The following is a 15,048-nucleotide window of genomic DNA, read 5'->3' as shown; positions in this document are numbered from 1 at the left end:
ACAGGTTTGCCTGACCCCATGGTCCTTCCAACACTAGGCTTCACCAGCACGCCTCCCTCCTGGCTTGCTAATCATCATTCATAATCTGCTAAACCACCAGCTTCTAGAGCTGCTCAGGTCAGCTTCCACACAGAGCACTGCACTTCTCTCCTGATAGTGTCTGTCAGAAGTTTGTTCCTAAGAGAAGACCAACTCGGGTACAGACTCTGGTTTTGGAAACAGATGGAAATACAAATCCAGGTCTTCCTGCCCAGGAGATATTTTATTATCTGTCTTCACTGCAACCAAAACACTCCAGCTTATATTACTGCCTTATTCTGCTCCCAGCACTGGGCTATACTTGCAAATTCATAGTTACACATCTCTTTCCTATTGAACTATTCATTTTCCTAACTAGGGAACACCAAGAGGGACTCCCACAATGCTTTTTAGCTTCAAAGCATTGCATGGACAAACACATTCCTCAAAACATTTGTGAGATGGTAAGTAACAATAATCTTCCTACCAGGAACCATATAGCTCAGCACTCCTGGGCAAAACATATGCTTGAAACAATTCTCTTAAACAGTGAACCTCTTTCTTAGGCTGTTACCATTTGATCTGAGAGCTAAACAGAATGTCAACATCTGGGGTTTGCATTACAGCAGCCTCTGTACATGAAAAGCCTCAGCCAGGAGGACTACATAGTATAAGGTGCAAAGGGAGAAGACTGTGCCCCAAGGCATCACAACTCAGAAAAGATCCTAAGAAAAGCATTGCAGAGGATTTAAGACAACAGTGACCAGAACACTAAGGAACGCTTCTACTTCTCTTGTCCTCCCAACAATGTAAACACTAGGTCACTTTTAGGCAGCTGTCAGCTCCTGCCCTTTACAGGACTGAATCATGTCCTTATATGCTTTGCTCTAGGAAACCTAGACTTGCTTAGGGTTCCTTCAAAAGCTTGCTTCCCCCAAGCTTCGCATGTGGCAGAGACACTAATGCAACCGCCTAGAAGCAGGCTAGGGCCTGAGGTGGCAGAAGCCACAGGAAATCATCCAAATGAGGACTGGGGGCAAAAAAGGGTCTTGGAAGTGGTTTCCAGGTGAGATGGTCACACAGCAGAGTCTCTCTGCAGCTCAGATGTCCTCCAGCATTGCAGAGGCAAGCCATGGGTAGGAATCAGCATTTTGCAACATTTTTTAAGAACAGCCTGTCAGTGTCCTGCTGCTGCAAGAGCACGCAGCCTCCTCTCCAGGACTCATTTCTAATGCTGTTTGTCAGCTCTACTGGCAGACAGGAAGAACCGCCTGCAATGACAGCCATCTCCAAATTCAGTCTGGCCTTCTTGTTCCTGTGTGCAGAAGCTGTGAGAAGTATCACAGAGCCAAGAGCAACAATGAAAGAAATCCACCTGGGTACGGGAATAACTTTCTCTGGGATGCAACTATCCGCTAGGGATGGAGAATAATAGTATAATGCACGTTCTTCTGAGCAATAAAGAATCTAGCCGTCTGCATGAATCAGAGGGTTATACTCCAGTCCACCTGAGGAAGCCAAGCTGACTAAGATTAATAAACTGCAGGGCAGAAACCTTGTTTGAAAGGTGAGGAGCAGAACAGGCTTCTGAGTGGAGGTATCTTACCCAGGGCTACCCCACTCCCCAGAAACCTTCCCCCTGGGCGCCTCTTCACTCCCCCGTGCCCCCATATGCCCAGCCATGCGAGGTGCCACACAGGTGTGCCCAGACAATGGATGTAAACATTTCCCCACAAAGAATTAGGCTTCCTCCTTGCTAGCTTTCAGTAGAGATCTCTTCAGATACTCAACAGAGGCATCCTCAAACCACAGTAAGGATTAATAAACTCCAAGGGCACCAGCGAGCTCTGTAAGCAGCATCCTTTAAATCAGCTCTCCTGTGTCACCTTTGAAAGGCAGCTAAGAACTCAGTTTGATACTCTAGGAAGAGGACAGGAAAGGAACAAGAGGCCCCAAAGTCTCTACTGTGTTACCCACTACTTATCATAATCTCTGCAGCGAACTAGAGATCAACTTATCCCTTTAGCTATGTATTTTCATTGGCTTCCACTCCTTATTCCCTTTAATTATGAAATGGAACTTAAAAAGAAAGGCTAAGTTAAAAATAAACAGCTTCTCCTCACTGCCTGATAATTTCCCTTTCTTGCTGCTGTAAAAATGATACGTGGGATCTGAGAGAAACCCACTCACAGATCATTTTACTTCATACCTTATAATGGATAGGAACTGTTACTGAGATTAGGACCTGCCATCCTTGAGACGATTTCATCTGCTCTTTAAAATGCAGCTGCTAGACAAAGAAGAGGTTAAAGAGCAGCAGAAGGTATTAAGAACATCTAACTGAACATTTGAAAGGCATCAGCTTTCTACACAGATGACAAGAACTCACATCCTCTGTGTAACAGAAGACTGTGTGTTAGCATCCTTCTCCCTTCTTACACCCTGCTTTGACTTTTGCTCAGGAAAACTACTGCAGGAAGAACGCCCTTTTGCATTAAACACACAAGTTCTGCACCTTTCTGTCAGGTACAAAAGAACTAGAAGAATTTAATTTTGAGATTAAAGCATTTCTTCTTACAAGGTCTTGTCCAACCTGGTCTTCCCAGAAGCCTCTACAGAAGACTAGAAAACATCAATTCCAAGATGTTGAAGTATGAATAGCTTAAAGGAAGGAACTTTCAGCTGGACTGTTCCACACAGATTTTAAATAGTCATTCAGTTTTTTAAAATCTCACAAGCAGCTGGAAGAACACTATTTCTAGTGTCAGGCAAAGATAGAGGAAAATAGACTGTAGCTGATTTCCAAGGAGCTTGATGCAACACTCCTCAGATGGCAAGGATAAACATGCAGGGTAAGCGCATGCTTTACTGAATCTTTGCAGTGGAAAAAAATTAAATGAGAGTCACAACCTAAGTATCTTTTTGTAGGTTACCTTAGGGGGATCAGAGTCTTAAAAAAGCAATATGACAGAACTGAGCAATTCAGACATGGTCAATACAAGAAAAGTGAAGGCTGCTGAATTCCCTTCCTGCAGTTACCTGTATCATCCCTAGAGGCTACACTCGCTCATTTACTCCACTGCAACAAACCAGAAGTCAGTGGAGCTGCACCACTGTAATTTAAAGATAATCTGCCATCAAATTAACCCTGTGCCCCACCACTCACTCACTGACTGCTTTCCAGAAGTTCCAGAGAAATGTTAGCAATTCAGGTCCCTGCATACGTATCTCCAAACCAACCTCTGAGGAGCTGCTGTGAATAGCAAGTGCTTTCTGTGACACTCAGATTTCAGCTCCCTCCTGCAGCTACAACTGCCCATGCCCCATAACTCTCCTTCCTCAGTAATACCAACAACCTGTGAGTACAGGCACCCCTTCAGGTTACATAGCAGGGGGACTGGCTTCCAACAGAGGGGCTGATGTGGGGCTCAGCTCTCTGCAGAATCCCACCTGTGCCATGCCACTGCACCCAGACGAACAAGATTATTTCAGTTTTGGACTCCTTACTTTGCTGCAGCCACCAGCTCACTGCTCCCTTGCAAACCGGATGGACAACCTCCAAAGGGTCAGTGGACTCCTGTGGACACAAGCTCTGCAATCAGTTCCCCCAGAATCAACTGCCCCTGCCTTGAAATTTTCTGCACCCAAAACAGATCATGTTTTGCTGTACCATTCTCTACACGGAGGCTCCTTCCTTACTGCACCAGAGCTGTTCCTCCAACTCATCCTCAACAAGAGCTGACTCGCTGCATTGCTCCAGGAGAGACTAGACCTTCTGGAAGAGCCTGTCCTAGGGAAACAAGGGGATTACATGCAGCAGTCTCTGATCCCCATCCTGCCCAGGAGAATGCAGCCACTCTTAGCAGCAAAGCCAGAGAACGAGCTGCACCAGCAATGAAATTTGATGGGCAACGTGCAGAACTAGGGCCAGTCTATCTGTCAGACATGGTATGCTTCATTGCTTAGTAACTTTTTAACCTGCAGAATCTTTCATCATCTGCAACTGCAGTCTCTGCCTTACTAGAACATAAAATTAAGAGAGCGCCACCAATTCACACCACCCAGCAAAGGACCTGGTGGTGGGTAGGTTCTGGAAAGCATGCATGGATAATGACAGAAAAATAAAGGAAAAACAGAAGCAAGAGGAAAGCAAGGTCTCTACACTGTCTTTTTAATCAGTGCAGGAAAGAACAAGAATGCAATCAGTCAGCATCAGCAGTACCTTGCTAAAGCCTCTCCATGCCTGCAAGATAGTCATTAGCTACCACGACACAGAAGCAGTTGGAAAAGAACTGACTGAATGATCTCACATCAAGCAAAAGGCAAAAAAACCCAAACCCAACAACTCCATGCAGCTCACAATGCTGGGATGAGGGCTGTTCTCCAGATCAGACCTAGCAAGCCCTCACAGAACGGAAAAGCCGGGCACTTCTGTCCCAGCTCTCCTGTGCTGGAGGATGGAGCCGCCAGTCTATGGGGCATGTAATGCCAACCGCTCACCAGCGCTACTGCACAGACATGGCATAGGGGCCAAGGGCAGCTGGGGATAGACAAACATGCCTTCCGTCCTCTCTGCAGAGGTGGTGGAGTGCCTGTCACTGCCTGGGCAGTACCACAGAGGGAATTATGGCAGACCCACCTCCAAAACCCAGGCAAAGCCTGAGATACCACAAGCAAACCCAGCGTTCTGTCCCCTCAACTCAGAGGACGGAGGCTGTAGGAAGAGACATCAGGGTTTCCCTATTCTAGTAGAAGCCTGATGTGCATTTTCAACTGGAGTTCTCAAACTGGTTCTCTTACTCCAGGTTTAGTACAAATTTTCCCCTTTTTTCCCCTCACTAATCTCCACGAGTAACTCAGTCCCCGAGTGTTTCTCCTAGTGAATTCAACTGAATAGCAACATTTCTCATTGTAATGAAAAGGCTGATGCCAACTGGACTACGAAGAGGCTATTGCCTCTCCATAATAAAGTGCCAGATAATTGACATAAATTTTACAGTAGCATCTTCTAATTAATATGGAAAAAGATTTTTTTTTTTTCCATATGGCAACACACTTCTCACAGAGCAACTTAAAAGTTGCTGATGCAGGCTGGAGTCTTTGCTGGAATTAATCCCCAGAAGTGCCAAAGACAAAGTACATAACTAAATAATTAGAAGTTAAATAAAAACACACACACAGAGCTACCACATTTCCCAACAGACTCTGCCCAGACCCCAGCTGCACTCGTCTCCTTCTCCCTTTCCTCTTTCACTGTCTGCAGAAGCCAAATTCATAGAGAGGATCCACTAAAGACTGTCAGTGCTACACACATGTGCTGGAAGCAGCTGCCATCCACACTGGCTTCAGGAAAAGCACCCACCCTAGGACAAGCAGCAGCACAGAGCTTTTGTCTGACCCAATACTACCTTACCTTTGCAGCTGCCATGGAGCTAAATGCAGTGCTGATGCTTCAACACCATCCCTCACCCTCAAGCTGATCAAGCCATGTGTATTAACTCCTTGTTCATGAATGCTAAGAGGAAGAGGAGGAGGAGGACGTTGCTATGACAGTCTAACAACTCAGACTCCCAAGATATGCTGCGAGTACAGCACACACCTATGGATCCAGAGGATGCAGAGTGGGCCTGGTACACACAGTGGGAAAGACAAAGATCTGGGCTTGAGATGCAAGTGTAGTCAATGCCACATAAGTGCAAGATACGCAGCACACTGTCATTCCTGCTCCAGTGCCCCAGATCTCCTGCATCAAGCAGCTGCTGGTTGTACTACATGCAGGTGAAGGACCTATGGGCCTCTCTTGCTGCAGGCTGAGAGCATGAGACTGCTCAAACTAAGCCTATAAAACAGCCTCCACCAGTTCATTCAGCTATCACTCTCAGAGTAGGAAGCAGCATCCCGTCTGCCCTGAGGGCAGGAAAAATTCCTGGGAGGAGGATTTTTCCAATAGTAAAAGGCTCAGCTAGCCTAAAAGATTAAGTGAAAGCACCCAAGGACAAATTTCTCCTCTGAGGTATGAAACAGGACTGCACTGATGCAGAATGCATCAGCAATGCTGGGCAGTAAGACACAAAAGGTCTGTCTAGGTCATAGCGGGTAGAAAAGGCCTGCAGAGGTGGGAGCAGCTGCCCATGAACCCCCACATGGCACTGGGCCATGAATACATGCTCCAGTCCTGGCTGCAGAGAAACAAAAGCTGATGGGACTCACGGGACTCTCTTGAGTGCGGTGAGCTGGACAGATGGACAAGACTGAGCAGCACACAGCAAAGATGAGTGAGCCAGGAGACAGGGAGAGAAGGTGTCTCACCCTGCTTTCCATTGCTAAAGCAAGTGCAGGGAGCCCTTGCACACAGTTCCCACCAGGTTACTCAGACACTTCCAGATACTTTTTAGTTTGTGTTCGCCAATCTTGCTCTGCTCAGCTCACTGAGCATTAGCCAGGACACACTGTGAGTAGGAACCCGATAGTGAACAGTCTTTGCCCATCATTCGTCCTTCATCCTTGCCAGTCACTCCTGCTGTGTTCACTGCACTACTCTGTGCCCAGCCAGACAGGAGGAAAGACTGACTCTCCACGTACCAAATCCTTCCTAAGGACTGCTTTTATACATTTGCACTTGGGTGGTATTGAAATCCAGGCCTTGCCACTTTTCTACACAAGGCAAAAGGTTTTGATCCTACATAAAAGATTATTATTATTATTTTACTTAGTAACATCAAGGAGGGACATTTCACACCCCCTTTTCCTCACCTCAACATAGAGCCATTCTGTTGGGCTCAGATGATATACAGTAGCTCAGATGATTCTTCAATGATCTCCCAGAGATCTGTGATCTTTAAAGGAACAGCCTACAAAGTTGACAGTCTATATCCATGGAGTGGGAGGGTTTGGTTACAGTCTTTCTCCTCTGCCCACAGGTGCCTCTTCTAAAGATAAATAATTTATAAACTCACTTAGAAAATGACTGTTATTCTCTGAACTCTACTAGCAGAAATGACATTCTGTTTTGGGACAAGAGTTACCTGCTCCAGAAATGTTTAAAAACCACAATCCATCAGAAGCCTAAGGTGTGGAAAAGACTGGTGAGGAAAGACTCACTGATCCAACCAATATGGAAATCACACAGCTTTCAGAAACATCCCAAAGCCAAAACTGTTATCCGACTCCACCCAGAAGCAGCTGTAAATGCACAATGCAGTGCCCATTCCAAGCTCTCATGGGACAGGACTTCATACCAAGGTTCAACAGTTACTTTAAGAAGCAGAAAGGCTGCAAAGTAGGACAAAGGCAAGTAGTGACAGAGACACATGGTCACAGAGACCAGCTATGTACACAGCTTGCAGAGGACTTAATTTGTAAGAGGTATAGACAAATATAAGATATTAATGTTGTTGATAACCCTTGACAACCCTGTGTAGCCATCACTAGGGCTAGGGAGTCCTGTGCTAAGAGCATGACACCCTCTGAGCTCCAGGAGTTGGGTAGCTGGAAGCCTGCTCACCTCACCAGAAAGCCTATGCCATGAACACTTTTACTACAAAGTAATTTCAAGAAGTCATGTCTACATACACGACAACTTCCATACACATTAAATGCTCAACCCATTTGGGTTTGGAGCACAAGGAGCAAAAATGCACTTCACCTCACACTGCTTTTTCTCAAGACCAATCTGCTTTTCTCAGTTTCAAAGACAGTCAGTGGGTTTATACCAATCTACATATCCCACTTGGCACATAGAACCTGGCACTCTCTGTGGGACCCTGGGCACTTTTTCCCAGACAGCCGGGATAGGCTCTCAAGAAGAAATACAGGAGGCAATTCTGTGTCATTCAAGGGAGGAAAATGGGTTCAGCGGGTTTCTGCCAAGAGAACGAACATCCACATACTGCACAAAGCTGGCACTTTCAAAGCCCAGGCAGGGAAAAAGAAGCCAAAGATCCTGAAACAAATTATATGAAAAATTATCAATTAATAAAATAAGCACCCTCCAGAGCAGACTTTTAGATGTGGATGGGGAGATCTGCCAGAAACTGAATGAGGTCCACCAAGCTTGCTTGTGAGGAGGGCAGGCAGCATAAGGAAGGCCAGGACGATGGCAGGAGCATAAAACCCTGAGATAGATAGATTCGCTATTTTGGAGTTACAGCCCATTTTGGAGTTGTGAACCCTTATCTCCAGCTGGTGGCATTTATGAAAACATTTCTCACTGCTAGGTACGTAAGAGCACTTGCAATTCTGCCAAGGCTTGAAATGCACTGCAGATAGCTATGGACCGGACCGTTAATTTTTTTATTTCCCCATTGTGCTTACAATTAACTTAAGTGCTGAAATGTGATGGGCTGTTCCAAGAGAAGCTTTTTATCTACCAGCTGCATTCTAGCACAGCAGTAAATCAACTGCTGTCACCAAAACATCAGACAAGAGGACGAGAGCATCCTTATGTGCATATTACCCGTTCAGCCTAAGTGGCTAACCAGCATTCAGCAAATGAGTGCTGTGATTTGTGCACAACCTTTGGTGCAATTTTCTATTTACAGAGGACCTTGTCCTCCTGAACACGGAGAAAAAAATAATCAGCAGCAGCTCTCCAGCACCAGTTAACTGACCAAAGTAAGACCAGACCTTGGTGCCCAAAACAAGATAAAAGAGTTTAAGTCATGAGCTGTTGCTCCAGTCAAACTGAGAAGCCAGGACGTACAAAGCTGTTACAGAAATCAAAGACAACTACAAGAATCTAAAAAACAGTAGCTGAAGATCTTAAGAAAAGGTCTGAAATAAAATCTTTCTAGGGCCAGCAGCCAGAAAGCATCCTGGCAAATGTTGAAACTCAAATACACAACTTTCAGTTCAGATTGTCTTGATGGAGTGACAACAGGATACTTGATGTACACCAGAGGAAACTCATTCCTAGTAAAGAAATTCAAATTTGCCCAGAAGACAGGTGGCTAAGGAATAAGGCTGTCTAGAGAACAGCTTAATACAAGGTATGCAACAAAACCTTTCCATTCAATCAAACCCCGACGGAAGCAAGTAGACTGATCCAGTTCGAAGAAACCAAAACCTAATTGTGCCCAAGGGAAAAACAATGGGGAGGCTTAGTCTGGTTATGGTCTAATCAAACATCTGCAGTCACAGGAGGTTTCTGGAACTATGTCACCTGGTCAGGTTCACAGGTATCAGTAGAGGATCCAAGAGTGTTTGTGCTCCTCACACAGCCACCAAGGACTTCTACAAGTTATAATGATTACAGACTGACTTAGAAAAAAACCAAACAAAACTCACCAGGACTCTGACTTGAAGATCAAGAGGAATGAAAGGAGAACACAGACACTCCAAAAAGCTAAGGAGCTCACCATGCATTTGGGGTTTATTTTTTTTCTTGTTCTTTTACAGCAACTAGCTAACAAACGGCCTCCACAAATGCTAGTAGTACAGCCCTGGGTCTGGCACTTGCTGAGAAAAAGTAGATGCTAATCTAGCTCATTACTGGGTTTGGGGTTTTTTTTAATGATCAGAAATCTTGTTAAACTTGGTTTGCACAACATGCATAAATTTAATTAAAGGAAGCTGCAAAACTAAATAACAATACTCTAAAAAACTGGTGACAGACCAAGCGGATGCCGTATATTTAAAGTAAGTCAAAACAATACAGGACATACAGAGAAACACTCAGCTAGAATTGGGAAAGGTATGCATTTGGAGGTGCAAAGCTTAGAAGGATCAGTTCCATGGCTCCTACTTACATTTAAGCAATTAAATAGTGACAATAGAAGGCCAGCTATTAATCGCTTAATGGAAGTGACAGAAGGGAATAATTCAGTGGCCTGAGAAGATGCAATGAACAAGAAAGAGGAAATCCAGAGCTCACCTGCCTAACTGACCACACGCAGAAAATGAACTCTAGACCATTCTAAAACAAAGAAAACAAGAACTTTTGAATACAAGCAAGAAGTCTGGAGAGCCAAGAAATCAGATGAGCAAATAACTGTTTGACTATCTGTACTAATTTGTTGTTCTACAGTACCTTCTCTGAAATAAGGGCACTGGCATCAATATACAAGATTTAAAACATAGGTTGGACTTACACAGTGACAACACAATACTCCTGCTTTATTTTTGTTCTCGCTCTAATAACTTCTAATTCTCTGTTTGCCTTTCTGACCACTGTTGAGCCTTGGCCAGCATTTTCAGGCTTATCACAGTGACTCCAAGAGTCCTTTCCTGCATGGCAATATCTAGCAGACTTTCCTAAAGACTCTAAGAGACTTACAAATTCAATCTACAAAAATGCCTTCTAAAGATACAGCCCAAAAGAAATAGAAGATCTGTAGTCAATTGGTTAGCTACAAATAGGTGTAGCTACAAATAGCTAGAAAAACTGTAGTAGCAGTATGCTAAGGTAGCTAGCTAATAAGGAAAGGTGGGCATTGCTTGGAAGTTTGTATGACTCAACCCATATAAAAGTTGTAGCTATCCAGGCTTTTGCAAATCTGGAGTTGGAACAGACAACTATAAGCTGTTGGATGATCCTTATAAACAGAAAATCCTGTAGTGAAAAGGGAACTTCAGTTGCAAAATGTCTGCTCTAAGGCTGCAGTTCCAAAAGTGGTTTAAGTTGATCTAAGCTAAGCACAGGCCACTTAAACTGCAATACAAAGTCTGGAGTTCCTCCTTCAAAGGCATTTACTGCAGAAACAAGACATTCTAATATGCAGTTCAGAAGTCTCTTCATTCTGGACACAAGCACTGAGGATGCTGATGACCAGGAACAGTACTGACATCAGGAGTAACTGAGAAGGTAAGACGGAGCAGAGATGACTGTCCCCTAAATACTGAGAATGCAGCTGTGCAAGTTAAGTTTATAAGAATTATGACAGTGACGAATTTCCTACCAAGACAATGGGATCAAATCTGTCCCAACTAAGACTCTTCACAAGCCCCAGACACACTTGTGAATCCTACTCTAATCTGCATTGCACAGCTGGAGGAAAAGGAAAGAACAAAGTCTGTGATGAGGGCAGAAAGCAGAGAACCAAATAATTTCTATTTCGACGTGCTGAAGGATTGAAGCTTGTTAACATTTTAATTTGTTAAATTATCCCCTTTTGTGCTGTTGGAATGTGTCATTCTTTTTGAACTCCATCTGGGCAATGACCAGAGCTGAAGCAGAATGAGACCGTTTATGCTTGGAAGCATTCACGACCAGCACAGAAAATGTCTTTTGACTGTATAAACAGAGCTGCTTAAAGTTGACTGCTACGTTAATTCAAAAGAAACATTTAAATGGCTGTTGGGACAGCTGGAAACACAGAGGCTACTATCCAAGATAATACTAGCAAGGGACACTTCTTGACTGAAATGGAGATGTGCAGGATAGCTGGCCAGCAGACAGTCAGCAAGGTGAATCTGACAGGGAGCAGAGACTTGGGCATGGACCACACACACAGAAAACAGGTCAGAGGCTTCCGAGAAATCAAATGGTCTGTCACTTATTACTGCTCTTCTCAGGGAAATAAGTCCATATGCATTCTCCGAAATAAACACAGAGGCACCAAAAGCTGTTGACACTCAGTTATTTCTAGTTGTTTCTCCTCATACCTAACAGAAGCAATTAGGGCCCAAGAGAATAGCTATGTCTCTCAAGAAGGATTCCTGCCACAGTTAAGTGTCATCCTGCAATCCAAAGATATTTGGAGGACAAAAAGGGCTTGTGTGCCTGGGAACTTAGTGTTTATTCCTGCAACATTTGTCCCACTTATATCCTTAAAGCATCAGACCTACCACCTTTTCAGCACCAGCTTTTTCACAATTCGGATGCTCCCAGCAACAACCCCAAAACACTACAGGAGACAAGTCCCTTCAGAATGTATGGCTGAGAAGAGACCGAAAGAGAGGCATCTTACCTCTAGGAGAGTGATGGTATTATCTTCACAGAGGTTCAGATGCTGGATGGGCAGGAAGGACATGACACAAAGTGGAGGTTTATTGCTAATGGGCCAGATAAGATTATTGTGTTGGCTGTATGCCCACCATTGACATTCAAGGAAAAGGTGACTTGTGCTGGCACTGGACCCATTCTCTCCAAAGGATGAGGAGAACATAACTTATGCTTCTTTTTCAAAGTACCTTTAGCTGTTGAATCCTCAAGTTGAGCTAATCAGTACGCAGAGCAGCAAGCTGGAGAACTACTTGTCCACAATGCCTGCCCTCTGAATCAAAAACAGGCACTCTTTGCTGTCACAGCTCTAAACTGAACCTGCTGGCTACAGACATGGGATGTATTTGTACATACAGCACTACTGAAGACTTAGGCAAAGATGATGCCACTTTCTTAGGGATAAGAAGTTGATCACCAAGGCTTCCAGTTTCTAAATTTCTGTTTTGCCGTGTTCCCAGATAAGTACCTGCAGGATCTGTAATGGAAATATCATCTCCACGGTAATTTCTGCAGTGCTTGGAGGACACCATTGTTCTACATTCTAAAAATCCCCATGTGAGGATTTAGTGCTCCCAAGTGCCTCTTGGACATCAAACATTTTCAAAGCTATTAGCTCTGATGGGTTTTTGAATAAGACTCAGGGAAGCCACTCACTCAGTATTTCTCATAAGAAAAAGGTAGCTCTGACCTGGTAGAATAAAAATTACTGAGAAGGAGGAGGAGGAAGAGCCCACACAGCCCACGTTCTCTGCAAGCAAGGAAATGAGATTTGATTTACTCCATGATTCTGAGGTGTGTTCAATTTCACATTGCATTTCTACTGCATAAATTCAGCTTGGCTGAGCAATGTCCCCATTAGAGACTGTCCAAAGCAATATAAGGTGATCCGCACAATGATCTTTGAAGTTGAAGATTCAAAACCTTGGTGAGGTGGGGGTTTTTTAGCATATTTTTACATGTGCAACCCACAAACCTGTGTCTTCCAAAAAGTTAGAGGAAAACAATATAAAAAAGCAATTAGATACAGTGCATACACAATTCCTTATTGTTGCCAATTAATCTATTTATTTATTTAGCTCACTGGTTAAATTTCCTCTTACTACACAGCAGAGAACAACTCTGTGTCTATGATTTCCATGATTCAAAGGGATTAGATGACAAGCAGAAGTCACCCACTAAAAGGACTTAAGGGCTTCAGTTCAGGGATTAATAACTCAGCTGCTTCTTCTCCAGATTTTAAACCCATTAATTTGTACTGCATCAGCTGGTAGTTTTATTTGCACAACTATTTTTGTTTTAATGGGAATCTTAAACTCTGCTCTCTCCAAAACGCTGCTGCATTGCCCTCTTGGTATTATTCTCACATCTGAATTTTTGACTATATTTAAAAAGGACTTCATGCTTGCTTAGCAAATTTCTTAAGAAACTGCACCTTATACTAATACACACAAGTTCAAGTTCTACCTGACTCTTCCTAGCTAACCAGGAATATTGGTTGAGCAGTCACTTCAGGAATTCAACACCACTAGAAGGTAGCTTGGGTGGAAGCTTTGGACAAGGTCTCTCTGCATCTCCAACTCAACCTCACATTTCAGAGAAGCTCTACAAAATCTAGAGCTTGGATGCATTTGACCACACAGTAACATACCTTTAAGGTGTAATAAACCACAGGGGTCCATTCTCACCCTGGGTTAACACAGAATAATTTGGCACCAACTTATCCTGCTGAGAAACCAAGTGACAGAAGCTGAAGGGGGCCACATCTCTGCGCTACTCTGAAGACTCTGATCTTACAGTTCTGAGAATCATTCACAAGGGAGAGTTTCAGTGAAACGGTGCTATAATTTAACCCCAATGCTTCCATCACCTTGGACTGTATGAATAAAACCCCAAAGCAAGTCTGCAGGTTGAAAAATTCAGGTACTTTAAAGTTTTGGGGTTTGTTATAAATCTACAGTAGCCTGTACTGGCCTGACTCAGGAAAGACTAAATTCCTTACATATGCCTTTTAAGGACTGCCTTGTGACTGTGCCTAGAGCTTTGGTTTGGTGCATTTTTATAAATGGTAATAAGTAGAGCTGTTCACTTGGTTTACTGCTTCTAGACAACAACTGCCAGCTACAATCAGCTCAGAGAGAACAGGGGGGTAGGGCTGGCAGCAGCCACAGGACGCATCATAGCAGCAAGTGATGGTTGTGCATTAGGAAAGCTGCCATTGTTCTTCCTTCTCATATCTCTAAACATGTCAAGGGCACTAATTAACAGGGTATCCAAGGCACACAAAGGCTACGAAGAAAGATGTCCCTAGTGCCCTGTTAAGGCCCAATCCCAAAATGACTACTGAGGCTTTAGGAGCCTGCTGAACAATCCCAGTCACAAGTCTCCAAAACTGTCTGATATTCAGAAATAATTCAAAGATGAGAAGAGCTGCAAAACTGAGAAAAGCAGAAAGGAAATAAAGTGACCTACTTTATATTCTGCTATCACATGTTGAAAGAGACAGGATCGTAAAATGCCAGAAGAGGCACATGTAAAGGAATCCTCTCAAATGCGTGTGCTGTCAGCAGCACGATGGCACACAGCCCCCTACAGAAGAAACAAGGGCAGGGAAAAACTCAAGTCAAATACTGTGCCAGAACAACAATTCAATAGCTAGAGAGAAGGGAACATACAGTAGGAGCTACACAGAGTAAGAGAAGCCTGCGATTTGAAATACTACTTGCCATTACCCTAGCTGGCATCAAAGCCTCTGCCAGGGAGGGGCTCCTAGCATCAGAATGATCTGATTGTCTTTCCCAAGAGCAAGTGACAGAGGAGAGGTGTAGTCTTAATTTTGTAGATATTTCTGCAGCATCTATTCTTGACTTAGTAACAAGAGGCAGAGCAGAAGAATCTGCAGCAGTCTGCGAGCACCTGAGTATGACTATGTAAGATTACTGGAGATGGCGTTAATAGTCCAGAGTCTGGATCCACCTTTTAAACCACAACCCTTTTGAGCACCGGGAAGTAAGGCTTTTTGTGAGAGCACAGGCAGGTGATTTTTTTCCCCCTTTTTTAAATGAGAATGCTATCAAAATAAAATCCTCCTA

General features: G+C 43.9%; 1 protein-coding gene across 5 annotated transcripts in view; it reads right to left on the bottom strand.

Moving 5' to 3' along the window:
* ARMH3 (armadillo like helical domain containing 3) overlaps positions 1-15,048 on the bottom strand; it is a 132,109-nt gene that overhangs the window by 8,759 nt on the left and 108,302 nt on the right. Inside the window, exon 26 of one of the 5 annotated variants that reach the window (XR_012624013.1) lies at positions 14,429-14,545. The exons of 3 other annotated variants lie outside the window; for them this stretch is intronic. The gene's annotated coding sequence lies outside the window, so the exon portion shown is untranslated. Of the gene's footprint in view, positions 1-14,428; positions 14,546-15,048 lie in introns of those variants that run through there. One more of the 5 variants, XM_074831115.1, reaches the window with a different exon arrangement.

Source organism: Strix aluco, chromosome 7 (genome assembly GCF_031877795.1).
Source record: "Strix aluco isolate bStrAlu1 chromosome 7, bStrAlu1.hap1, whole genome shotgun sequence".
NCBI classification, from domain to species: Eukaryota; Metazoa; Chordata; class Aves; order Strigiformes; family Strigidae; genus Strix; species Strix aluco.
Note: the sequence above shows the minus strand (reverse complement) of the source record. Positions and strands in the feature narration are given on the sequence as shown.